The sequence below is a fragment of the Echeneis naucrates genome, chromosome 2, assembly GCF_900963305.1.
Source record: "Echeneis naucrates chromosome 2, fEcheNa1.1, whole genome shotgun sequence".
Lineage (NCBI taxonomy): Eukaryota > Metazoa > Chordata > Actinopteri > Carangiformes > Echeneidae > Echeneis > Echeneis naucrates.
The window spans coordinates 816,667-841,278 of NC_042512.1; the positions used below are offsets into that span (position 1 = coordinate 816,667).

General features: G+C 42.0%; 1 protein-coding gene and 19 non-coding genes across 20 annotated transcripts in view; 14 read left to right on the forward strand and 6 right to left on the reverse strand.

Annotated features, from left to right (window-relative positions):
* LOC115053664 (NLR family CARD domain-containing protein 3-like) overlaps positions 1 to 24,612 on the reverse strand; it is a 284,587-nt gene that overhangs the window by 199,874 nt on the left and 60,101 nt on the right. The window lies entirely within an intron of this gene.
* trnar-ucg (transfer RNA arginine (anticodon UCG)) lies at positions 480 to 552 on the forward strand. Its single transcript has one exon. It is a non-coding gene; the product is annotated as a tRNA-Arg (tRNA).
* On the reverse strand, positions 5,669 to 5,740 carry trnam-cau (transfer RNA methionine (anticodon CAU)). Its single transcript has one exon. It is a non-coding gene; the product is annotated as a tRNA-Met (tRNA).
* On the reverse strand, positions 7,818 to 7,889 carry trnag-ucc (transfer RNA glycine (anticodon UCC)). The gene has a single exon. It is a non-coding gene; the product is annotated as a tRNA-Gly (tRNA).
* trnaq-cug (transfer RNA glutamine (anticodon CUG)) lies at positions 9,438 to 9,509 on the forward strand. The gene has a single exon. It is a non-coding gene; the product is annotated as a tRNA-Gln (tRNA).
* trnac-gca (transfer RNA cysteine (anticodon GCA)) lies at positions 10,137 to 10,208 on the forward strand. The gene has a single exon. It is a non-coding gene; the product is annotated as a tRNA-Cys (tRNA).
* On the forward strand, positions 10,591 to 10,678 carry trnay-gua (transfer RNA tyrosine (anticodon GUA)). Its single transcript is given in 2 exon segments — positions 10,591 to 10,627; positions 10,643 to 10,678. It is a non-coding gene; the product is annotated as a tRNA-Tyr (tRNA).
* trnas-aga (transfer RNA serine (anticodon AGA)) lies at positions 11,559 to 11,640 on the forward strand. Its single transcript has one exon. It is a non-coding gene; the product is annotated as a tRNA-Ser (tRNA).
* On the forward strand, positions 12,200 to 12,281 carry trnas-gcu (transfer RNA serine (anticodon GCU)). The gene has a single exon. It is a non-coding gene; the product is annotated as a tRNA-Ser (tRNA).
* trnak-cuu (transfer RNA lysine (anticodon CUU)) lies at positions 12,818 to 12,890 on the forward strand. The gene has a single exon. It is a non-coding gene; the product is annotated as a tRNA-Lys (tRNA).
* On the forward strand, positions 13,853 to 13,925 carry trnaa-agc (transfer RNA alanine (anticodon AGC)). Its single transcript has one exon. It is a non-coding gene; the product is annotated as a tRNA-Ala (tRNA).
* trnat-cgu (transfer RNA threonine (anticodon CGU)) lies at positions 15,046 to 15,119 on the forward strand. Its single transcript has one exon. It is a non-coding gene; the product is annotated as a tRNA-Thr (tRNA).
* Positions 15,676 to 15,757, forward strand: trnas-aga (transfer RNA serine (anticodon AGA)). Its single transcript has one exon. It is a non-coding gene; the product is annotated as a tRNA-Ser (tRNA).
* Positions 16,146 to 16,219, forward strand: trnan-guu (transfer RNA asparagine (anticodon GUU)). The gene has a single exon. It is a non-coding gene; the product is annotated as a tRNA-Asn (tRNA).
* Positions 16,685 to 16,756, forward strand: trnad-guc (transfer RNA aspartic acid (anticodon GUC)). Its single transcript has one exon. It is a non-coding gene; the product is annotated as a tRNA-Asp (tRNA).
* Positions 18,741 to 18,813, reverse strand: trnar-ucg (transfer RNA arginine (anticodon UCG)). The gene has a single exon. It is a non-coding gene; the product is annotated as a tRNA-Arg (tRNA).
* On the reverse strand, positions 19,245 to 19,316 carry trnae-cuc (transfer RNA glutamic acid (anticodon CUC)). Its single transcript has one exon. It is a non-coding gene; the product is annotated as a tRNA-Glu (tRNA).
* On the forward strand, positions 19,432 to 19,503 carry trnap-cgg (transfer RNA proline (anticodon CGG)). The gene has a single exon. It is a non-coding gene; the product is annotated as a tRNA-Pro (tRNA).
* trnai-aau (transfer RNA isoleucine (anticodon AAU)) lies at positions 20,953 to 21,026 on the reverse strand. Its single transcript has one exon. It is a non-coding gene; the product is annotated as a tRNA-Ile (tRNA).
* Positions 21,761 to 21,832, forward strand: trnap-agg (transfer RNA proline (anticodon AGG)). The gene has a single exon. It is a non-coding gene; the product is annotated as a tRNA-Pro (tRNA).

Below are 24,612 nucleotides of genomic sequence, written 5' to 3' on the forward strand. Positions count from 1 at the left end.
CGCACATCACAGGAGCACATCCAGCAGTAGAAGGTTCAGGTTTGAACCAGTTCGAGGGATCTACTTTCCTGTAGCTCACTTCCTATCCAGCAGGACTGACAGCTTCATGTTGGATTCTCACAGAGATGATTCAAACCTGATCACAGTGATCAGTATGGATATACAGTATGTTTGCTGTCAGTGGAGGAAACTCTCAGACAGGACTAATAGTCATGTTTGGGATGTTCCTGGATTTGAGTTGAATGAGTGTAAATTCTCTCTGATTTTAACACACGTTAACGTCATGGACCAACATGGATCGTTGGTCAGATTATGAGACTGAAACGCTGCCTACGAGGCCTGGAACCCAGAGAAAGTAAAAGAGTGAGATGGAGGAGAGCTGTCAGTGTTTCAGTATAAACATACATCATACAGCCCTGACCACTGTTGTATCCAGGCAGAGCTGATTGACTGACAATGGGACATTAGACTGGCCCAATGACCACGTGGCCTAATGGACAAGGCGTCTGACTTCGGATCAGAAGACTGAGGGTTCGAGTCCCTTCGTGGTTGGTCAGCTGTGTGAAGGTGAACAGACTAAACTGTGTCCATTTTACAGAAATCAGTGAGGTTTTTCAGATCTCCTCCACAGAAGGTGGATCTGATCTCAGGTCATGGCCAACACTGACCTCTGCTGCTTGATGCTGCCTTCATCCTGATGAATGTTGAAGCAATGAAATATGACAAGAACAGACAATAAACTGACAACAGGACATTAAAATGGGCCACACTCAGACCCCACATGGCCCAAAGGACAAGGTGTTTGACTTTGGATCAGAAGACCGAGATAAAGATTTATGTTCACAGAGATCACAGAGAGTCTCTTGAACGGCTCTTTAATATGAATGATGGGAACCAAGTCACAGCCCCCCTCGCCATTTTTCTATTGGTGCCTCTGTGCCATCAAATAAAATTTTGTGAGGGATGACAAAAGAAAGACACAAAAGGTGAACTGTGATGGCAGTAATCAAGGTGTGAACACAGTCTGGCAACTCTTCAGGGAAATACACAGAACAGTTTGTCTTTTCTGGACATGTTTGGTGTTTCTAACACAACACAGCTGCTTGTTAACTTTCTCCATAAATGCTTCTCTTTGGGGTGTCCTGCTCAGAAATTCAGTAAAAAAATGATGATTTGCTATTTTAAATAGATTTCTTGGGATCAGCTCCAACAACACAACCCTGATCTCTAATCACTGCAGTTAACAGTCCTCTCATCATATGCTAACAGTCCTCATGAATTTAAGAGGATCGTTGTCTGATCATTCTGTTCTTCAAACTGTTACCAAGCCCACAGAAACTTCCTGCTGAAGGAGGACAACACATTTATTCAACACACTGGAAAAAAGTTCAGAGTCACAATTAATTATCCAACGTGTTTGTTGACTTGATTCACTTGGATTCAGTAAATGCTGATTATTGGGGCAGCGTTAACTGACAAAGACAATAAAGAAGTAAAGAATCAATGTCTTCTAACTCAGATCACATCAGTCAGAGACACCGTTGATTCCTTTCTGCATGAGTGTTTCTCTTTGGGGTTGTCCTGTTTGCAATTTGGACAAAATGTTTTATTTATTTATTTTTATTTTTTTAAATCAGCAAAAGTCATGAATTTGTCATAAACATTTCCCGAACATGATTCATGATGATTCATGATTCACGCTGCTGTGTCCTGGTATGAAGCACAGTGGTTCTGTCAATGTGTCCTTTCTTTCTTCTTACCTTATGTTACCTTAACTGTTAAATTCAGTAATAGCTACTTTTTCTTTTTTTTACTTTTTGATTTATTTCCACCGTTATCTACAGTCATGCTAATTCTCAACTGTAAATATATTCTTACTGGCTTCTTTTGTAAATATATTCATACATTTTATTTTTTACTTCATCTTTTATCTTTCTTATATTATAATTATATTTTGTACCACAGAGTTGTCTAAAGTTTGTTATACGTTGTGTATGATGGCAATAAAAACATTCTAATTCTAATTCTAATTCTTTGAGGTTGCTCTGGTGGAAATTTGACCCGTTTTTAATGATTTCTTGAGATCAGCTAAATCTATGAATTTGTCATCAACATTTCTGCAACTGAAGAACAGACTTGTGTTTTCGGAGCAGTAAGTGCTATTTGTTGGGGTGGAGTTTGTGATTTCAAATGTTTTTCATTCCGTCCAAGGATTAACCAGGACAGAGAGTTTATTCAACAATTTGGTAGAAAAAAGTTTTGGTTGGAATAAAAACAACAACAAAGATGGCCATTTTGAAAAGATTTGTTCAGATCAGCTGCAGCAACATTAATCACCAGAGTTAGCTGTCCTCTCACCATATGCTAACGGTCCTCATGAATTTAATAGGATCGTTGTCTTCCTGATGGACTAAATGTGTTCTTCATTACAAACCATTACCAAGACCATTGAAACCGCCCAAACTAAGTAGACAGGGAGCTGTGGGAGTGGTTTCATTCAGGTAGAAGATAAATTCAGGTAAAAGCCTGAAAGGGAGTCCATTGGAACTGACACAACAAGGAAGTGGCTGCAAAGACTCTTTGGAGGAGATCATGTGAGGTAAAAATTTGAGCTCAATCTGACTTCTATTCTCTTTGCTCTCCTTTCCCCTTTCAGGGTTAATTCACAAAAACGACATTAATTCTTGGAGCCATGTTTTCTTCAGATCTAACTCGGATCACTCCAATCAGAGGCATTGATGAAGTCTTTGTGCATAAGTGCTTCTCTTTGGGGTTGTCCTGGATGGAATTAAAGTTTTGATAGATTTCTTTAAAACAACTAAATTTGTCATGAACATTTCCCGAACTGAAGCACAGACTTGTATTCTGAGAGCAGTAAGTGCTATTAGTTGGGGTAATGTTGGTGATTTCAAAAGGCAATCACAAGCAGATGAGGTTCTATCAATTTTTGGGTGGTGGGGGTTAAGAAAGTAATTTGAAAGTCACAAATGTTACCTTAACTTGAGCACTGACTTGGCTGTTGAATTCAGTAAGTGCTACTTGTTGGAGCAGTGCTGACTGACAAAGACATCTTAGAATGCATCACTGATCATTTCAATTAGAAAAACTGATGACGTCCTTTTGTACAAGTGCTTCTCTTTGGGGTTGTCCTGGATGGAATTTGGACAAAAATGAATACATTTCGTCAGATCAGTTTTGATAAATTTCTTAAAAGCAGCTGAATTTGTCATCAACCTTTCCTGAACCGAAGCACAGACGTGTGTTCAGAAAGTAGTACATGCTCTTTGTTGGTGCTGTGTCAATGAATAACACAAATTTGAATCTCTAGTTTTGGTTGGAATTGGAATCACCACAGTTAGCTGCCGTCTCACCATATGCTAAAAGACCTCATGAATTTAAGAGGATCGTTGTCTGTTCCTGATATGAACCATTGAAACCGTCTCAACAACGTAGACAGGTGGGAGTGGTTTCATTCAGACACAACAGGGAAGTGGCTGCAAGACTCTTTGGGGGAGATCATGTGTGAGCTATTAAACCCGGATCACTCCAATCAGAGACACTGATGAAGTCTTTGTGCATAAGTGCTTCTCTTTGGGGTTGTCCTGGTTGGAATTTGGACAAAAATGATGAGCAATGCCATTCCTTCTCCGTCAATCACCCCAACCGCAACTGCTATCAATGATATGGGGGGTGAGGGTTAAGAAAGTAACTTGAAAGTCACAAATGTTACCTTAATTTGAGCACTGACTTGACTGTTGAATTCAGTAAGTGCTACTTGTTGGGGCAGTGCTGACTGACAAAAACAACAACATCTTCTTAGAATACAATACTGATCATTTCAATTAGAAACACTGATGCCTTTTGTATCAGTGCTTCTCTTTGGGGTTGTCCTGGATGGAATAAAAAAAAAAAACAGTTTTCTTCAGATCAAATGAATGAGTCATCAATATTTCCCGAACTGAAGCACCAACTTGTGTTCTGAGAGCAGTAAGTGCTATTAGTTGGGGTAATGTTGGTGATTTCAAAAGTCAATCACAAGGACAGCAGGTTCTATCAATTTTGGGGTGGTGGGAGTTAAGAAAGTAATCTAAAAGTCACAAATGTTACCTTAACTTGAGCACTAACTTGACTGTTGAATTCAGTAAGTGCTACTTGTTGGGGCAGTGCTGACTGACAAAGACAACGGGAGGTTTGGGAGCAATTTCTTCTTAGAATCTAACTCTGATCATTTCAATCAGAGACAATGATGATTCAACAACATCTTCTCTTTGGGGTTGTCCTGGTTGGAATATTGAGGAAAAATTAGTTAGCAGGATTAGTTGTGTAATGTATTAATTTGTCATCAGCATTTCCCCAACTGAAGCACAGACTTGTGTTCTGAGAGCAGTAAGTGCTATTATTTGGGGTAATGTTGGTGATTTCAGAAGTTTTCCTTCCTTTACCAATTTCCCATTAGACTCTTAGAATCTAACTCAGACCACCTCAATCAGAAACGCTGATGAATTCTTTGTGCAAAAGTGCTTCTCTTTGAGGTTGTCCTGGTTAGAATTTCAACAAAATGATTCCCATTTTTAACAGATTTCTCCTGATCAATTGAAACAACACTACCCTAATCAGTAATCACCAGAGTTAGGTCAGAATTAAAGCTTAATGTGACTTAGCCAATTCAATGAGACATTGATGACTATTTTCTCCATGAATGTTTCTATTCTCTTTGCTCTCTTTTTCCCCTTTCATTGTTAAATGGCAAAAACAACAATAAGTCTTGGAGCCATGTTTTCTTCAGATCTAACTCAGATCACTCCAATCAGAGACACTGATGAAGTCTTTGTGCATAAGTGCTTCTCTTTGGGGTTGTCCTGGTTGGAATTTGGACAAAAAAGATGAGGAATGTCATTCCTTCTTTTCTTCAATCACCAGGACAGCAGATATTATCAGTGATATGGGGGGTGAGGGTTAAGAAAGTAGTTTGAAAGTCACAAATGTTACCTTAACTTGAGCAGTAACTTGACTGTTGAATTCAGTAAGTGCTACTTGTTGGGGCAGTGCTGACTGACAAAAACAACTTAGAATGCATCACTGATCATTTCAATTAGAAAGACTGATGACGTCCTTTTGTACAAGTACTTCTCTTTGGGGGTCCTATGAGCAGAGTGGCGCAGCGGAAGCGTGCTGGGCCCATAACCCAGAGGTCGATGGATCGAAACCATCCTCTGCTAACAGCTTTTTAGCAACAGCTAGCTGTTCACTATCCAAAGTTTGCTGGATTTGAAGATGACATCATTACAATAGTAACAATGCCATATTGAAGCTGCACTAGCTGAAGAGGGAAGATCTTCAGTACAGTATTAACCTTGCTTGTTTTAACTCCCAGCAGTTTTCCTTAGCAGTGGAAGTAAAGCAAATTTCAAATGTTGTTTTTGTGCCGAGTACCCAGTCTGCCTCCTTCGAACTATTCACTGCTTTTTTTCCCAAAGCTTAGCTTGCATGCCAGCCCAGGGGAATTAGCTCAAATAGTAGAGCGCTCGCTTAGCATGTGAGAGGTTGTGGGGTTCATCTGCATAGCAGTGAAAATTAGTTCCAGTTTTGTTGTTGCTTCTTTTCTTCTTCTTTTTTCTTTTGCAACAAACTTTGGATAGTGAACAGCTAGCTGTTGCTAAAACACCATTAGCAGAGGATGGTTTCGATCCATCGACCTCTGGGTTATGGGCCCAGCACGCTTCCGCTGCGCCACTCTGCTCGTAGGACAACTGCAACGAGAAGCACTTGTACAACCAGAAACTTGCTTTTCCAACCAGTGAAGCCGGTAGACTGCAGGTGGAAGTCTCAGTACTTTTTAAAACATGCACAATAAAAATAAAACAAAATAATTAAAAGCAATTTAAAGAAAAGTCAGACTGAACCTGAACGCTCCATCTGGACTCAGGTTCTGATTGGACCTCAGCTGATGTTAATCAGTGTAATCAGAGCAGAGAGCAGCTCCGGTATGAAACCAGAATCATTGATCCCCCATGCAACACAGATGCATACGTCACACTCTCATGTTTGCTTCAAATGGTGAGCTCAGCACCACAAAAGTAGTACAAAGAAGTACCAAGATGTACAGAGGATCTGAAAATATTGTAAAGTAAGTGGGTGACCATCATCTAACCCTCCTACCAAAGTTTGTCTCCTGTGAAAAGCAGTCAATCACCAATATCCCTTCTCCTCCGCACAGCATGAGCCACAAAACTACCATTGCTCTTGCTTCAGTTGTCAAGATACTGCAACTCACAACCAGACAGCAAACCTCACACAGCTCCATAGTGTAACAGTTAGCACCCAAATTCAAATGAACAGTCTGTCTGTCAGGATGGCTGAGTGGTCTAAGGTGCCAGACTCCAGGCAAACTCCTTCCTGCACTAAAGGCCGTTCTGGTCTCTGAATGGAGACGTGGGTTCAAATCACACTCCTGTCAAAGAAAGCATTTTGCAAAATTTGTGATCCAAACTCTTCCAAAGTGGATAAAAAAGCCGTATAAAATGTGAATTACACTTTTTCACAATAAAGGAGTTAGGACTGAAAACTCTAAAGCCTGTGGCTCCCTGTGGTAGGAATGGACAGCAGTTGTTGGACTAAAGATAACTCAGCTGTTACTGAATCATCTGTAGCTCAGTCAGTGGAGCATCAGAAAGGAGCAGCTGTTCTACTCTGAGTCTCTCCCAGATGTCTGAGCTCCTCAGAAACCTGTCTAACGTAGCTGAGTTAGATGTAACGATCCAATGAACCCTGTAGATCTCAGGCTGATGGTGCCAAAAGGACCACATCATCTGAAAAATCCTTTGATCTTCCACGAGAAAATGGCATGACAGCCTTTTGGATACACAACCAGTCAGCGAAGGGCTCGTCGGGGATTTGAACCTGGGATCTCTTGCACTCTCAGCGAGAAACATACCCCTAGAACAACGAGCCATTATCTCCAACCACACACTTTTTCTGAGGGGGAGAACTTTCAGGTCATCAAAGATCTCACACAGAGCATAGATCATACACTTCAACATTTATAGTTCAGTCAGAGAACCAAATCTGCAGGACAACCACAAGAAATGACAGAAAAACCACCAATCAGGACTATTCATCAACAACAGGATGATGTTCCCTCTGTTCCTCAAAGGGACTTCACCAAGATTGAAACCTGCCATGTCAAGCTGTCTCTGATCACTAACATCATTGGCTGGATCTCATATCAATCAGATATTTCTTTATTTGGACCATGTGCTTTGACCATCAGGGGACAGTTTGTTCTGTCACATTGCTCACAATATTTAAACAAAAAGCCCCATATGTATTCCAAAGCAGCCCAATTTCCATCTTGCGAAACCCAATTTCATCAAAAGAAGCCCAATCTGGCAACAAATTAGAGCAGTTTAAACAGAATTATCACATAATTTGTCCCTCACCTGTCTCTGTGACACAATTATCAATGTGTTCGGCTGTTCACTGAAAGGATGGTGGTTTGAGCCCACCCAGGGACGTGCTTTGTCTTATCCACTGGAACTTTAGTCGACACATGGAAGATTTGATCTGGAGAAGGTGTATGACCGGGTTCACAGGGATGTTCTGGAGTATGGAGCCATCCCATCACTATATGACAATAAGCTTCCCTTTCCCCGAGACAACTACAGGGTGTAACAGATGTACAGCTGTGGTGAGGACGGGTTACAGGTCTGTAGCTGGAGGACTTTGGCACCATCGGCCTGAGATCTACAGGATTTTGGGATCTCAGGAAGGAAAACAAACGTAAAACATAAAGTTAAATTGTAGACACGCAGGTAAACTGCAATGGCCGGGAATCGAACCCTGGTCAACTGCTTGGAAGCCAGCTATGCTCACCACTATACCACCATTGCATGGAAATGGCCAAAATCACAGCCCTTTTGTATGACTCAGAGTTTATTGAACCTCCTACCTGGAATACCCTGCAGGTGCATGATAACATATTTATGTCATGGGGTCAGTAAAGAAAGGCATTTTCCCTGACTGGGAATTGAACTCAGGCTGCACAACCATTTTTATGGACTGAATTTCCATCAAAGGCTCACATACTGAATTAGAACGCTGTCAGTGGAAAGAATAGTTTCCACTGCAGAAAGAATAGGCCAGTAGATGCATCTGTGAGGGTCCCGACTGAGACCTAAGGTGCATGATAAGTTTAATCAATGACCTGTATTCAAAGCCATTTTCCCCGTCACCCACATGTATACTCAGGTAAAGTATGATATAATTACTCACCCTGGCTTCAGTGAGAATGTGGTCAAACTTCATTGCAACAGCCATGCGCCCCCTCTTTGCAGGGAGGATTCTGGGGGTCAAGGGTGTATCTGTTGTCCATTGCAACACAGACAGATACAGACAAAAAAGAATAAATAAACAAAATGATCCAGACAAACAGTTGGACAAACAAACATGTTTGTTAAAAATGTTCTAATATGTTTATGACGCCACCGTAAACATTACTGTCTTAGTGTATGATAAATGTGGTGGGAAACATGTTGAACTCAAAGCATCTCATAAACGCGGTGTGTAACATTTTGAATGCCATTAAAGTCTTGCTGCTAATGGCTCGTTGGTCTCGGATGATTCTTGCTGAGGGTACGAGGTCACAATCACAAGTCCCTGACTGCCAGGGTTCTTACTGAGGTCTGTCTTCTGTAAAAAGAGATCAATCACCACATGTCTTTCTGCTAAACACAGCACCAACCACTAAAACACAGTTTCTCTTCTCCAGCTGCTGCAGGTAAAGTTTTTAAATACAGGAATTGATGTTTTTCCTCAGTTTGTTTAATTGATGAACAGGAACTCCACTGAGAGCGAAGCACTGGTGGGGTTTGAATGCAGGATGTCCTGTGACACGGACCAGGAAAGTTGACCAAAGATAGAACATCTTAAGTGCAGAATGGCCAACGATACATGAGGGGAGAAAGATGTGCGGCATTAATGACCTGGCAAACCACTTTTGTCATTCAGTAAGACATTTACAATCACTTGGAGCACATTCAAAGAAACCTGTTCAAGTTCTAGCAGTTCTAGCAGACCAGCATTATTCACATGTAAAGTGATTCCAGCTCATTTTAGGTTTGAACTCATTTTCCTTTGAGCTGAAGCATCACCGTCAGGAAGTGCACCACAGAAGAGTCACATGGAGGTTTAAGTCAACGTCTGAGGAACCCAACATTCCTCCAACACTTTCCTGGACAATCCCTCTGCAGCTGGCACTCAGGTCGCAGTCTCCCCTGGAGGCGTGGGTTCGAATCCCACTTCTGACAGAAACCACTTTTCTTTCACCTCTACTGCTGTGAGGTGTGTCTGGGGACAAAGGTATTTTGGTCGACTTTTGACCGCCCACACTTTTCAAAGACTAAAATTCCTTTCACATCTATCTAAGCACACACCTGCAGGGTTCCATGGTGTAATCGTTAGCACTCTGGACTCTGAATCCAGCGATCCGAGTTCAAATCTCGGTGGAACCTGAATCTTACCAGTGAAACACTGAAATTCCCTTGACATGTAGACAACTTGGTTTGTCCACTCTACACGTGTGAGGAAGTGCAAATTTTGAGCCTGTGTGCGATCTAATCAGGAAGTCAGTCTCTTCTGACACACAACTGTGAGGAGCACAAGTGTTGACCGACACAGACGTAGTTTCAGAGACAGACTGCAGAGAAACTGGCAGTACTGATGCTGAGCTGCCTAAACTGTCTGTCTTCTAAACAGGACATCCTGCATTTAAACCCCAGCAGTGCTTTGCTCTCAGTGGAGTTCTGGCTCATCACTTCAACAAACCGATGAAAGCCATCACTTCCTGTATTACAGCTTTTACTTGCAATCTCTGGACAAGAGAAACAGTAATTTAGTGGTTGTTGCGCAGATGGAAATTTGGTGATTGACCGCTTTGCACAGGACACAAACTTTGGGAAGAGTCATGATGGTCAGCAACTGATATTGGCGAAATAACATAAGGGCTCGTCCAGGATTTGAACCCAGGACCTCTCGCACCCAAAGAATTCAAACCCCAGCAGTGCTGTGGTTCATACTTTACAGTACGTTTTCAGTCAGACCTGCTGATCTGCAGTGATGGGTGTCTGTGTGTGTTTATGGGGGGTGTAGCTCAGTGGTAGAGCATTTGACTGCAGATCAAGAGGTCCCCAGTTCAAATCTGGGTGCCCCCTGTCAAACTGCTTATTTTCACATGTAAACACAAACTGTTTGACTGTGATGTTTCTCAGTTCAGCCCACCTGGTGTTGGTGTCATCTTTCACTGCCTTCTTGAACTTTTGTTCACAGGGAGACAAAAATGCCTAAATTACGCACCCTGCACAACACAGACTAACCTCAGGGGAACAGACCGCCAGCAAGGGCCCCTCAACACACCGGAGAAGCCGGAGCGCCCGGACACTCACACTCAGCTCACGATCAGCTGTGAACCGATCCAATGAGTGCTGTCGATCTCAGGCTGATGGTTTGAAATTCCAAAAAAAATCACCAACTGCTCTCAACACAGCATGAACCACAAAATTACAGTATACACTGGCCCAAGAAAGCAGCTTCATCCCTTCGATAGCTCAGTTGGTAGAGCGGAGGACTGTAGAGGCTGATGGTTGAAATCCTTAGGTTGCTGGTTCAAATCCAGCTCAAAGGAGAATATTTATTCTCTTTTTCTCTTGTCCAGATACTGCAGCCAGGTACACATCCATTTGAAGTGAATGTGAGAGTGTGACGTATGCATGTTAGTTGTTGATGCTGTTCTGTAAAAATCTGACGCGCCCAAATGTTTCCCCTGGCGTCAATTTCCGATGTGATGGGAGTTCGTCAGTCAGGTTCACCGTCCTTGGAAAATGGAAACAACCTGGTTTTGTCCACTCTATACATATGAGGAAATGCAATATCAAAGTAACCATCAAAGGAGATGCTGATTCTGTGATGTCACAAAGGTTCTAATGACATCAAAGAGATCAAAGACTCCTCCCACTTTTTTGTCATGACCTCCACAGTAGAGTGCACTCTGTTAATGAAGCTCAAAAGACAATCATGGTCCTGCCAGATACCTTTGAGTTCTGCTGACAGAAGCGACAACAAAGCTGGAACTATTTGGACTGAACCTGGTTTGTCTGGATTACCTCCCAGGTAGGTTTGGAGGTCTACCAGGTCCAATTCTCTCCAGATGTCCCCAAACACACGCTTCCCCTCCAGGTTTGTCATCTCCAGTAGAATTCCCTCAAAAAGAGTTGGAAGCTGTGCTTAAAGCGAGCATTAACTTTTCTGTTTGCTCACCAGAGACTGGCAGCTGGACACACGTGTCAGGATGGTTCAGTGGTCTGAGGTGCCAGACTCAAGATCTTTCCTGCACAAATGGGCCTCGAACATGAAAGACTCATGGTTTCTTTATTTCATAGATCAGTGTCACCTATCACTGCTGTGGAGTCTATAATGTGAACCACTAAAGGGAAGAAGCTGCATCACCTGAACAGGGACTTGAACCCTGGACCCTCAGATTAGAGACCCACAGATTGCTGTGCGTGGTTGTTGTGGCTGAGTGGTTAAGGCGATGGACTAGAAATCCATTGGGGTTTCCCCGCGCAGGTTCAAATCCTGCCAACAACGGTTAGTTGTTTTCATGGACCAAGTTTCACATGTTCCCAAGCATCTATGTACAGCCTTAAAATATGACACAGCTGAGTGCTGTTGTTCGGACTCTAAAAGGATGAGAGCACTCACTGCTGAGCTGCACCACCTTCCTCAGTGTGTGTTCCTTGAGGGCTTGTTGGTCTCGAGGTATTATTTAGAATGAACGGCTCAATTAAATGAAAAACTCTCTTTAAAGAGGCTAGTTGGTACTGGGTCTGATAGACAGGTTGACAGGTTGACCGATGCATCTACTGGCACCGGATGTGCAGTCTAAAGTAAAAACCAAAATAACATTCAACCACCACTCAAAAAGGAGGCTCACAAACCAACTGTGAGCAGAGAGGAGGCTTCATCAGACAGTTTCTCTTTTCACCTGCTGCAGCAGCTCAGAGCCTCTGTGGTTAGGTAAATATCCAAAGAGGATGTAGATCAGTGGTAGACGTTCATCAAAACAAATGGCCAATGAAGGCACAACTCCTGCTCAGGCTAAAGACCAGACCGTGTTCAGACCACATTTTCAGCTGCCAACAAACATGAAGAGGTGGCCGAGTGGTTAAGGCGATGGACTGCTAATCCATTGTGCTCTGCACGCGTGGGTTTGAATCCCATCCTCGTCGGTGTTCAGCCCTCGGTGTTCAGTCTGTCGGCAGAATTATCCAAAATGTCTGACTTGAGGTCCATCATGAATGATCTGTAAATGTGTTTGAAACCTGTTGAAGGTTAATTCAAAGGTCATCTGGATATACTGCATCTGCTTTCAAAAACATTGTCAGCCTTTTCAGTTTTTCTCCACAAGACTCCCTGATTGTCTAGTGGCTAGGATTCGGCACTCTCACTGCCGCTGCCAAATATCTTAACATCAGTTTGAACCAACATGAAACTAGCTGAGGTTTAAATAGTGTAACTACAGCTGCTGGTCATTAAGTCTCTGTGGGGCAATGAGCCAGTGTGTTTGGCTGCTAACTGAAATGGTGGACAGGAACCTGCAGAGAGATGCTGAGGTTGTGAGTTCAAGCCTCAGCTGGAGCATCTGGCAGTCTGTGGATTACTCCAACGAGACAACTACCTTTTGTTACTCAGTGTGATTCAACTTTGTTAAGATTTGGCAATATATATGAATGAATTTTTAGGATAATTTTTTGCAGCTTTAGCAGCCCGGCTAGGTCAGTCGGTAGAGCATGAGACTCTTAATCTCAGGGTCGTGGGTTCGAGCCCCACGTTGGGCGATAAGTAGTTTCTTTTTTTTAGACCCAAACTTACCCAGCAGAACACTGCCTGGTTATGAGCAGGTTAAAAAGTACTGAGACTTCCACCTGCAGTCTATCCAATGACCAGCAGGGGGCTCCTCTGGTTGACAAAAACAGTCAGGGACGGCCGGGCGGTCCAAGGCGGTGTGTTCAGGTCGCAGTCTCCTCTGGAGGCGTGGGTTTGAAAGGGTCATCTCTGCAGTTGTTCTCTGAAACCGTCTGTATCTGTATCGTAGAAGAAGTAAAAACAAATGGAAAAATAACACTCAGTAACATTTATGTTTGTATGTACTGTATGTTGTTGTTGCAACATGGAAAGACTAACGCAACCACCAACGAGGATGGGATTCCAACCCACGCGTGCAGAGCACATCGGATTAGCAGTCCATAGCCTTAATCACTCGGCCTCCTCGTCATGTTTGATACTTGTCCTGGAGTCTCCAGGGGAGACTGCGACCTGAACGCAGCACCTTAGAACGAACGCTCAGCCATTCTGACGACAGAAGCTGAAAAATTTGCCCATCAAAGTGAGTCCAGTCATTCCAATACACAATGACCACGATCTGATAAGATCACATGGAGGCTCAGAGTTTGCACTTGCTCACACGTGTGGAGTGGACAAAACAGGTTGTCGACAGGTTAAGGTTTCACATTGGAACCTTCACTGTGTGAAAGGACAGATTTTCTTTCACCTCTACTGCTGTAAGGTTTTGGGACAAAGGTATTTTGTCTGCACGCTCCCTGGTGGTCTAGTGGCTAGGATTTGGCGCTCTCACTGCTGCGGCCGGGGTTCGATTCCCGGTCAGGGAAAGTGCTTTTACTGAAAAATACAGATGATTGAAAAATTTAATTATTTTGAACTCTCTCGAAAAAGCTTTGAAACCTGTTGATGTTGTTAAAGCGGCCTTTTCTCAAAGCTGAGCTTGCGTGCTAGCATGGCAGGGGAATTAGCTCAAATGGTAGAGTGCTCGCTTAGCATGTGAGAGGTAGTGGGATCGATGCCCACATTCTCCACAAGACTTTAGCTCTTTGGAGATACAGCAACAAGTGAACTAATCACAGCAAGTCGTTGGTTTTTTTGTATGGATTTATGGCAGAGGTTACAAAATTAAGGAGGTCAAGGAGGTCAGTGGATCAGCAACAACCACAAAATTACTGTTTCTCTTGTCCAGAGATTGCAATGATAATTTTGTGGTTCATGGTGTTGATGCAGAGACAGAACTTCACAACTCTCTGACAGAGAAGCTGGATGCTGCTGTTGTGCATTTAAACTGGAAAATAGTGAGATGACACCTGTTGTGTCATTCTTTATACTTGTCTATGCAGAGCGGTGAAATGGTCCATAGAAGTCTAATATATCATCGAAGCATGTTAAAGGAACTGAGGTTCTAGTCCCAACCACTAAATTCTCATTATTAACTGAAGCTGTGCCCCGTATAAGGCTCAAACTCATGACCTTCAGATTATGAGACTGACGTGCTGCCTGCTGCACCAAATGTTTCAAGAAACCCAAATAGGAAAGTTCCTTATTGACAGCATTGTTGCGCTTTGCTACATCTGAGCTAAAGATACAAATAAACTAATATAAATTGGCTTTTATTTTGAAATGCTTGTGTGGTGCGACTGCTCTTGTTCTTTCTGTAGCTTAAAGCGTTAACGAGTTGAAACGCAGCAAAACATATTAAATGATAAAAGTAAAAATACAAATACAGTAAAAATTTGGACGGTCCATGGTGTAATTGTTAGCACTCTAAATCTGTCATTCATAACAGTTTTAGATTTAATTAAACAATTCAAGATTGTTGTGTGTGTTTTAATGAAAAATCTGCATAAAATGGGAATATGATTGCTTGACAATCAAGGGTTAGGACTGAAAACTCTAAAGCCTGTGGCTCCCTGTGGTAGAAATGGACAGCAGTTGTTGGACTAAAGATAACTCAGCTGTTACTGAATCTTCTGTACAGGCTGACTGAGTACAGCTGAGTTAGATGGAACAAACTTAAGTTTCCAAGGAGGACTCTGCTATTCGTGTTTATTAAATGTTGTTTAAGAACAGTTGAGTAGAGCGCTGTGGATGTGAGATGTTGTAGTGTATGATCAATCTGATCCTCTGCATATACATGTACTTCAGAGTGGTGCGGTGGCTTAGCTGGTCAAAGCGCCTGTCTCGTAAACAGGAGATCCTGGGTTCAAATCCCAGCAGTGCCTCATTCATAATGCAAGATGTTATAGATAGGAAACACTTACACATGGGAAGTGCATGTTCTACCACTGAGCTACATCCTCTGCATGGTCTGGCAGCATTAGCTAACCAGATAGCTTCTGAGCTCCTGCAACACTGATCTGTCTGATGAAGCCTTTTGGATGAGATGAGGACATTGATGATGCTGCTGAATTTAGGTCACCTGCACTTATGTCAACAGTCAGAGCTCCATACACAATAAGAGTACTGAAGAAAAATACTTTAAACATGAGCTCTGTGTCACATTCATGCAGCTTGTGTAGAAACAGTTCATTCCATCAGAATGAACCTTCACCTGTTAAGGTAACAGTTTGGTAACAGTCAAAGCTCCGTACACAACAACAGTCCTGCTTCTGTTTACCAAAAGCCTCCAAAGCCCACCCAGAGACCTGCTGTGTTTAGTTCACTTGTTGCTGTATCTCCAAAGAGCTGAAGTCTTGTGGAGAATGTGGGCATCGATCCTTTGAGGAGGAAACTATCCAGGCTGGAAAATGTTGAGTCACGGGAGCTTTCCTCCCTGTGGTTGTTGTAGCCGAGTGGTTAAGGCGATGGACTAGAAATCCATTGGGGTTTCCCCACGCAGGTTTGAATCCTGCCAACAACATTTACTTCCTCTTATGGACCAAGTTTCCCATTTGGGGAGAGACACAGCTGAGTGCTGTTGTTAGGACTCTAAGAGGATGAGAGCACTCACTGGTGCTCAGTTATCATTATCAAGGCCGGTGATAGGGACACACCTTTAGTTCCACTTCCAGGTCATGGAAGCAATAATGAGAAGTCATTTCTACTGTGTGCTGTGCTGAAATAGCTCATTTGGGGGAGCGAACAAAAGGACCCACAACAGCTGCTGAAACCCAGGATTGAAACAGGGACCTTTAAATCTTTAATGTAACGCTCTCCCAAACAGGCAGGATCTCTGTGAGACACCAAAGGAGCAACATTTAGGATAATTATAGCTGGAACAGCAGGCTGTAACAGGAACTGGTCATCATGTCTCTGTGGCGCAATCGGTCAGCGCATTCGGCTGTTAACCGAAAGGATGGTGGTTCGAGCCCACCCAGGGACGGTCTTTGTTTAATTCACTGGTATTATAGTTCACATGTGGAAGACCGGAGGATTTTTAAGTTGATGCTCAGTTATCTCCATCTAGTGGACAGATGGTAGAAGTTGATTCCTGAAAAGAGGAAGTGACTTTTCCTCAGATCAAACTGTTGAAGGAGAACGAGCAGCTTCTTCCTCACTGACTCACTCAACCTCTGTCTCCTGGGTTTGGATTTAGGTCTGGGTCTGGGTCTGGGTCTAAGACCAGGTGGGCCTGCTCAGAGTCTCTGTGTTGGATGTGAGCTGCTGAAATCTCTGAACACCATGACACAGAGAATATCAGTCTGATGTGTCATCTGTAATCCAGATGTTGTCATCAACAAAGAGATGTTCCTGACAGAAGCTGTGCTGATGATGATTCTGGATAGAAACTGGGAGGAAATAACTTTATTCTCCTTTAGTTACATCACGTGATGTTTCTCTGTCCAGCTCCTCGTTAGTATAGTGGACAGTATCTCCGCCTGTCACGCGGAAGTCCGGGGTTCGATTCCCCGATGGGGAGAGCACGTGTGTTCCTCACTCTGAGCACCTGGCTCCACCCTACATGCAGCTCCAGGCCGGTAACTGATCCCAAGAACTTATTGAACGTATTGTCTTACTCACAAAAATTCATCAGTGTGTCTCATTGGAGAGTTCTGAGTTAGAGCTGAAGAAAAAATGGCTCCAGGACTGAAAGACCAGAAACTGAAAGGGGAAAAAGATAAGAAAATAGAAATATCCATCCAGAAAATAATCAATGTCTCTCATCAAGTCACATTAAGCTTTCATTCTGACCTAACTCTGGTGATTACTGATTAGGGTAGTGTTGTTTCAATTGATCAGGAGAAATCTGTTCAAAATGGGAATTTTGATCATTTTGTTGAAACTCTAACCAGGACAACCCCAAAGAGAAGCACTTGTGCACAAAGAATTCATCAGTGTTTCTGATTGAAGTGGTCTGAGTTAGATTCTAAGAGTCTAATGGGAAATGGGTAAAGGAAGGAAAACTTCTGAAATCACCAACATTACCCCAACTAATAGCACTTACTGCTCTCAGAACACAAGTCTGTGCTTCAGTTGGGGGAATGCTGATGACAAATTAATACATTACACAACTAATCCTGCTGACTAATTTTTCCTCAATATTCCAACCAGGACAACCCCAAAGAGAAGATGTTGTTGAATCATCAATGTTCAGTTGAGAATTAGCATGACTGTAGATAACGGTGGAAATAAATAAAAAAGTAAAAAAACAAAAAGTAGCTATTCCTGAATTTAACAGTTAAGGTAACATAAGGTAAGAAGAAAGAAAGGACACATTGACAGAACCACTGTGCTTCATACCAGGACACAGCAGCGTGAATCATGAATCATCATGAATCATGTTCGGGAAATGTTTATGACAAATTCATGACTTTGGCTGATTTCTAAAAATAAATAGAAATAAATAAAACATTCTGTCCAAATTGCAAACAGGACAACCCCAAAGAGAAACGCTCATGCAGAAAGGAATCAACAGTGTCTCTGACTGATGTGATCTGAGTTAGAAGACATTGATTCTTTACTTCTTTATTGTCTTTGTCAGTTAACGCTGCCCCAACAAGCAGCATTTACTGAATCCAAGTCAATCAAGTCAACAAACACGTTGGATAATTAATTGTGACTCTGGACTTTTTTCCAGTTTGTTGAATAAATGTGTTGTCCTCCTTCAGCAGGAAGTTTCTGTGGTCTTGGTAACAGTTTGAAGAACAGAATGATCAGACAACGATCCTCTTAAATTCATGAGGACCGTTAGCATATGATGAGAGGACTGTTAACTGCAGTGATTAGGGATTAGGGTTGTGTTGTTGCAGCTGATCCCAAGAAATCAATTTAAAATAGCAAATCATCATCATTTTTTACAGAATTTCTGAGCAGGACACCCCCAAAGAGAAGCATTTATGTAGAAAGTTAACAAGCAGCTGTGTTGTGTTAGAAACACCAAACATGTCCAGAAAAGACAGACTGTTCTGTGTATTTCCCTGAAGAGTTACCAGACTGTGTTCACACCTTGATTACTGCCATCACAGTTCACCTTTTGTGTCTTTCTTTTGTCATCCCTCACAAAATTTTATTTGCTGGCACAGAGGCACCAATAGAAAAATGGTGGGGGGGCTGTGACTTGGTTCCCATCATTCATATTAAAGAGCCGTTCAAGAGACTCTCTGTGATCTCTGTGAACACAAATCTTTACCTCGGTCTTCTGATCCAAAGTCAAACACCTTGTCCTTTGGGCCGTGTGGGGTCTGAGTGTGGCCCATTTTAATGTCCTGTTGTCAGTTTATTGTCTGTTCTTGTCATATTTCATTGCTTCAACATTCATCAGGATGAAGGCAGCATCAAGCAGCAGAGGTCAGTGTTGGCCATGACCTGAGATCAGATCCACCTTCTGTGGAGGAGATCTGAAAAACCTCACTGATTTCTGTAAAATGGACACAGTTTAGTCTGTTCACCTTCACACAACTGCCCAACCACGAAGGGACTCGAACCCTCAGTCTTCTGATCCGAAGTCAGACGCCTTGTCCATTAGGCCACGTGGTCACTGGGCCTTGGTAATGTCCCATTGTCAGTCAGTCAGCTCTGCCTGGATACAACAGTGGTCAGGGCTGTATGATGTATTTTTATACTGAAACTCTGACAGGAAACACTGACCAACGACACTGGATTTAGGCGCCCACTGAGCTACATCCCCTGCATGGTGTGGTAGCTTTAGCAGCTTGACGGGACTCCATTGATGATGGCTTTTATCGAGGTTGTGCATGTGCGCAACTCAAGGTGAACATACTCAGAGTTGATTGAACCAACTAAGATCAGCTGTTCTGGAACCAGATACTTAGAGTTTCTCATCTCAGAGTTCAGGGATAGACTCAAAGTTCGTTGAAACTCCTACCTGAAATACCCCCCAGGTGCATGGGTATCATGACATATTTATGTTCTGGGGTCAATCACCTGTATTTTTCAGTAAAAACGTTTTTCCTGACTGGGAATCGAACCCAGGACGCGGCGATGAGAGCGCCGAATCCTAGCCACTAGACCACCAGGGAGTGTGTGGGCACCAAATGTTGTAGTGTATGATCAATGCTCTGTGTGCGATTTTTGATGACTGAAAAGTTCTCCCCCTCAGAACATTTTAAATTCCATAAATCTCCTGCTGTACAAGGCTCGTTGGTCTAGGGGTATTATTCTCGCTTCGGGTGCGAGAGGTCCCGGGTTCAAATCCCGGACGAGCCCGTTGTCATGTTGCATAGCACAGTAAGACAGCAAAGTTTAAGGTGGAGCCAGAGACATATTAGAACATAACAGTGCAGAAGAAGGATGGGAGTTGATATATTTAGACTTCTTCATTTTTAAATTGCAAAACTTTCTTAAACTCAACTCTCCTCCATTTAAACTCTGTGATGCATGGCCAAATCCACCAGGGCTTGCATTAACCGAGAATTCTCCGTCATTGATGGATTTTTTTTTTTTTTTTAAGATTTGATGCACAAAGTAAACAAATCATCATCATCAAGATCACAGGTTGGTAACATCACCTGTAAGGAGAGTGGAGCAGTGGAAGAGTGCTGGGCCCAAAACCCAGAGGTGGATGATGGAAACCATCCTCTGCTCAGGCAGTGATCAAATAATAAACAATGTTCTACGAAAAGGGCAATCACCAAATTTCCATCTGCTCAACACAGCCACAACAACTAGTTCACTTGTTTTTTTTTATCATTTCATTTTCCCTCAGCAGGCCTTCTTCTGCTGCGTTGCCGTTATTTTGGCCTCCATGTGCGATCTTCATCCTCTTTGGCATGATGTTTGTGTTTGTCAGTGTGCTTCGCTGTAATTCTCCTGTGCATGTACTGTGATGTGACTCTGTCTGCCAGCTGGTATTTACATGGAATTATGGGGAGCCAATGACATCACAGTCACTTCAAAGGCAACTGAATCATTTCAAAGGTGATGGAATCTTGTCCCAGTAATGTCTTATAGAGCAGAAGACAGAGTTTTGTTTTTTAATTATGTATTATATTATCTTCTACCCACGTTACCAGGCATTGTTTCTTAAGTTAAAGCCGAAATGAGAGATAAAAAGATATTTAGTAAATTTCAAATTGTTTATTCCCTTCACCTGTAATACACCTCTGACCAACCACAAAGGGACTCCAACCCACAGCCTTCTGATCCAAAGGCAGACTACTCATCCTTTAGGCCACGTGGTCTCTGAGTGTGGCTGATTTTAATGTCCTGTTGTCAGTTTATCGTCTGTTCCATCGTCTCTACCAGCACTTGACTGGATCCATCTTGATCACTGAGCTACATCCCCTGCATGGTGTGGCAGCTTTAGCTTCTGATATCATGCGACAGGTAAAACTTTTGCGTGCATAAATAACCAATAAAAGTGTTTTTGTCTTGTATGATAAATGCAATGTGCATTTGTGCTCCTTAGTTTTGGGGTTTGCTTCTCACTCTGGGTGCCATGAATTTTTCTCCCCTCATGGATTGTTGGACTTATAAAGGAAATGATCAATCTGCAGTCTTTGCTCTGATCATTGTAACTTTGTGTTATTGTTGTATCTGCTAAGTTAAGCAGCACTTCTAATGACCACCAGGGGGCAGTTCCACTGGTTGGAAAAAGACTTCAGACTGCATTGAAGTCTATGGAGAGAACAACATCAACTTCTGAGAGGCTGCTTGTGGCCAGTATGGGGATTGAACCCATGACCTTGGCGTTATTAGCACCACGCTCTAACCAGCTGAGCTCACTGGCCTTTCATGTTTGAAAAAGAGCCCATTTTTCATTTTTTTGAACTTCCACTGATGCTGGTGCTTCAGAAGAGTCAGAGTCAGTCGCGATGGTACGTAGAAGTTGTTTTGCATGTTCCACAGATTGTGACTTAAGAAGCTGTGCTATTGACCTCACAAAGAAATCTTTAACACCATGTGTTTTATTTTTCAGGCCGTCTCACTGGCAGATCATCTTGACGCAGTATGCAACATCTACCCTTCCAGAACATGGGGGCAGTTTTGCAGGTTGATTCCCAAGCAAGACGTTAAACCTATTCAGATCAGCCAAATCAGAAAAGCCAATTTAGATTATTTTATTTGTATCTTTAGTTCAGATGTAGCAAAGCGCAACAATGCTGTCAATAAGGATCTTTCCCATTTGGGTTACTTGAAGTGATGGTGGCCACTGATGCAACACTCCGTAGCAGCACCACTCTGATGTACAGGGATGTATTTTGGATCTGAAAATATCCCCAACATGTGTGGCTGACCATCATGACTCTTACCAAAGTTTCTTTAGCATATAATAAACTGTCACATTAACTGTCACATGAATGTGCTGTGTGTAAATAATAAAAAAAAAAAAAAAAACGCCACAAATGTTCCATCAGTAACCATCAAAGGAGATGCTGATTCTGTGATGTCACAAAGGTTCTAATGACGTCAAAGGGATGAAAGACTCCTCCCACTTTTTTGTCATGAACTCAGTGCTCCACATGGCTCGTTGGTCTAGGGGTATGATTCTCGCTTAGGGTGCGAGAGGTCCCGGGTTCAAATCCCGGATGAGCCCATTTGTTGCTTTTCAGTCAATAAGGGTGCTAACTGTTACACTATGGAGCTGTGTGAGGTTTGCTGTCTGGTTGTTAGTTGCAGTATCTTGGCAACTGAAGCAAGAGCAATGGCAGTTTTGTGGCTCATGCTGTGCTGAGGAGAAGGGATGTTGGTGATTGACTGCTTTTCACAGGAGACACACTTTGGTAGGAGTCATGATGGTCAGCCACTTACTTTGCAATATTTTCACATCCTCTGTACATCTTGGTACTTCTTTGTACTACTTTTGTGGTGCTGACATAACATGATGTTCTATCTGTCACCATCTTTGCTGGTCCATGATTATGATGCATATAATGATCTTCATTTGCACGTGCACAGCGTGATTATATATATTTTTATCTTGGCAGGTGACCGATTGTCTGCTAGTTTGTTCACACGACTTTGGTAGCTGTGAAATTATCTCAGCGTGCTGGTTGAAATATCAGCGTGTTAGACAAAATAAGTACTTCCTGTGCTTGTTTAGCAATGCTGGGGATTGTTCAATAAAAGTGATGAACTGTGGATGGCAGCCTGCTGTTGGTCTGACTGAGTGTGTGTTACAGGTGAAACAGTGTCTGTTTTACAGAAACAAGTGAGGTTTTTCAGATCTCCTCCACAGAAGGTGGATCTGATCTCAGGTCATGGCCAACACTGACCTCTGCTGCTTGATGCTGCCTTCATCCTGATGAATGTTGAAGCAATGAAATATGACAAGAACAGACACTAAACTGACAACAGGACATTAAAATGGGCCATAAAGTGTTTGACTTTGGATCAGAAGACCGAGGGTTCGAGGCCCTGGCTGCAGTAGACAAGAGAAAATGTTAATGTTGTTGCATGGTCCTGTGTTGAGCAGAAGGAAATTGGTGAGTGCCTTTTCATAGGAGACAAACTTTGGTAAGAGTCATGAGAGTGAGGCACTTCTGTTGGCTACAAGACATTATGGGCTCGACTGGGATTTCAACCCAGGACACTTCCTGTACTACACAGAATCATCACAGTGAGGCATTAATGATTGCAACATGGCATTACATTCATCGATTGATTATTAATGATCAGCTCAGAACCAAACAGTGTATCTTTCATCCAAATCCTGACAGTTTCTCCACATCACATCAAAACATCACAAAATTATATTATTTATTATATAACATTATTTGCGTATGAAATTCTATTAACTTATATTAGACAGTTGTAATTATATGTTGATATTTCCTTGAAAACCATGTATATTTAACCAAAGATAATTGTGTTTATTATACAACAATGCTCAACACTCAGAGCATGAAATGGTTCAAATGCTTTTTTGGTCGATTATGATATGCCAGAATATATTAGCCCAGAGTTTAAATGTATCTTAAATGTGATAAAGATTTAAAGATCACACACCAACTCCTACATTTCACCACAGACAAACAAAGATGGCGGTTTGCTTCGTCTTATGCTACTTTGCTAAAATGTAACTTAAATTACATCAAATAATCAACAAGCAAAAAGCATCAACTATTTTACTGAAAGCAGTTGTGAATTACGTCATTGCAAAACAATGCCTTTTTGAAGGTGCTAAAGAGAAGCACCTAAAGGTAGATCATCCACATTGGTGACTCTTTTAACCCAACTGTTGCAAAAGATTCATCATCCTGCTGATTTACACACATAGAATGCTTTAAGGTCTAACTTGTTGCCATTAATTTCAACAACACCTCTGTGTTTGAAATAGAATGAGAAGTGGAGCAGATCTGCGTGTTGATTGGTGGTGGAAGAATGGTGTCGGGCAAAGAGGAAAAAAACAAAAACAAGATACGGTTTAAAAGAAGACCCATCATCAGCTATTATTTAGTTGAATAGCTTTTTACACATTTGTAAAACTGCATAGATTGGCTTATTAAAAAACTGTATTGAGTCATTTGCATCATTTGTAAGATTATGTATTGATCCAAATTTACACCATACAAATGATGAAAATCACTGACAAAGAAAATGTAATGCCATGATGCATCCTATTGCTGAAAGCTGAAGTCACTACTGACCTTTGACCTTTAAGGCATTTAAGTGTAAACAGAGCGAATGAACTTGAAATTACAATGAAGGCGTATAAATTGAACTCCAAATAAAAATGCTGAACAAAACCACCAATGCAGCTCTTGTAATGTTCTCCTCTTTTTATTCAAAATGCCAAAGGTTAACAATTTCAGATGACTTATCACAAAAATGATTGTTAGCTTCAGTCATTCAACCGGCCTGCTTATATGTGTCAGGATGATGTATGTAAGTGTGAATCATGCACATGGCAAATACAGTTTCTCTCAATAATCAGCCAACACACATAGAAATTTTTCAGTCATTATACTGAGACTCCTTTGGACCTTGAGGACACACATCTTCAGTGATCGCGAGTGTGAGCTGTGGGGGAAGATTTATATGTTCAGTATCAAAACTTAATATATATTGATCATGCACATAACTTGTATAGTTCCTGCAGCTTCCCATTGAGCTACTTTTATGTATGATTTGTTTTTGCAAGACTTGCTATTCGTGGTGTATTTGTAGTGTTGTGGTAACATATTCACTTCGGCTAGGTTAAGTGAAAGTGTCCCATTTCCTCTTTCAGTCAGGCACGGGATGGTTTATATCAATATAATTCAATTTTTTTATACTGCATATATATGTTTTATGTGAAGACATTTCCCATATCGTCTTCATTCTTTGGTAGTTTGCAGCAAGTCAGCTTTAAAATGCACTATTTGCTTATTATTC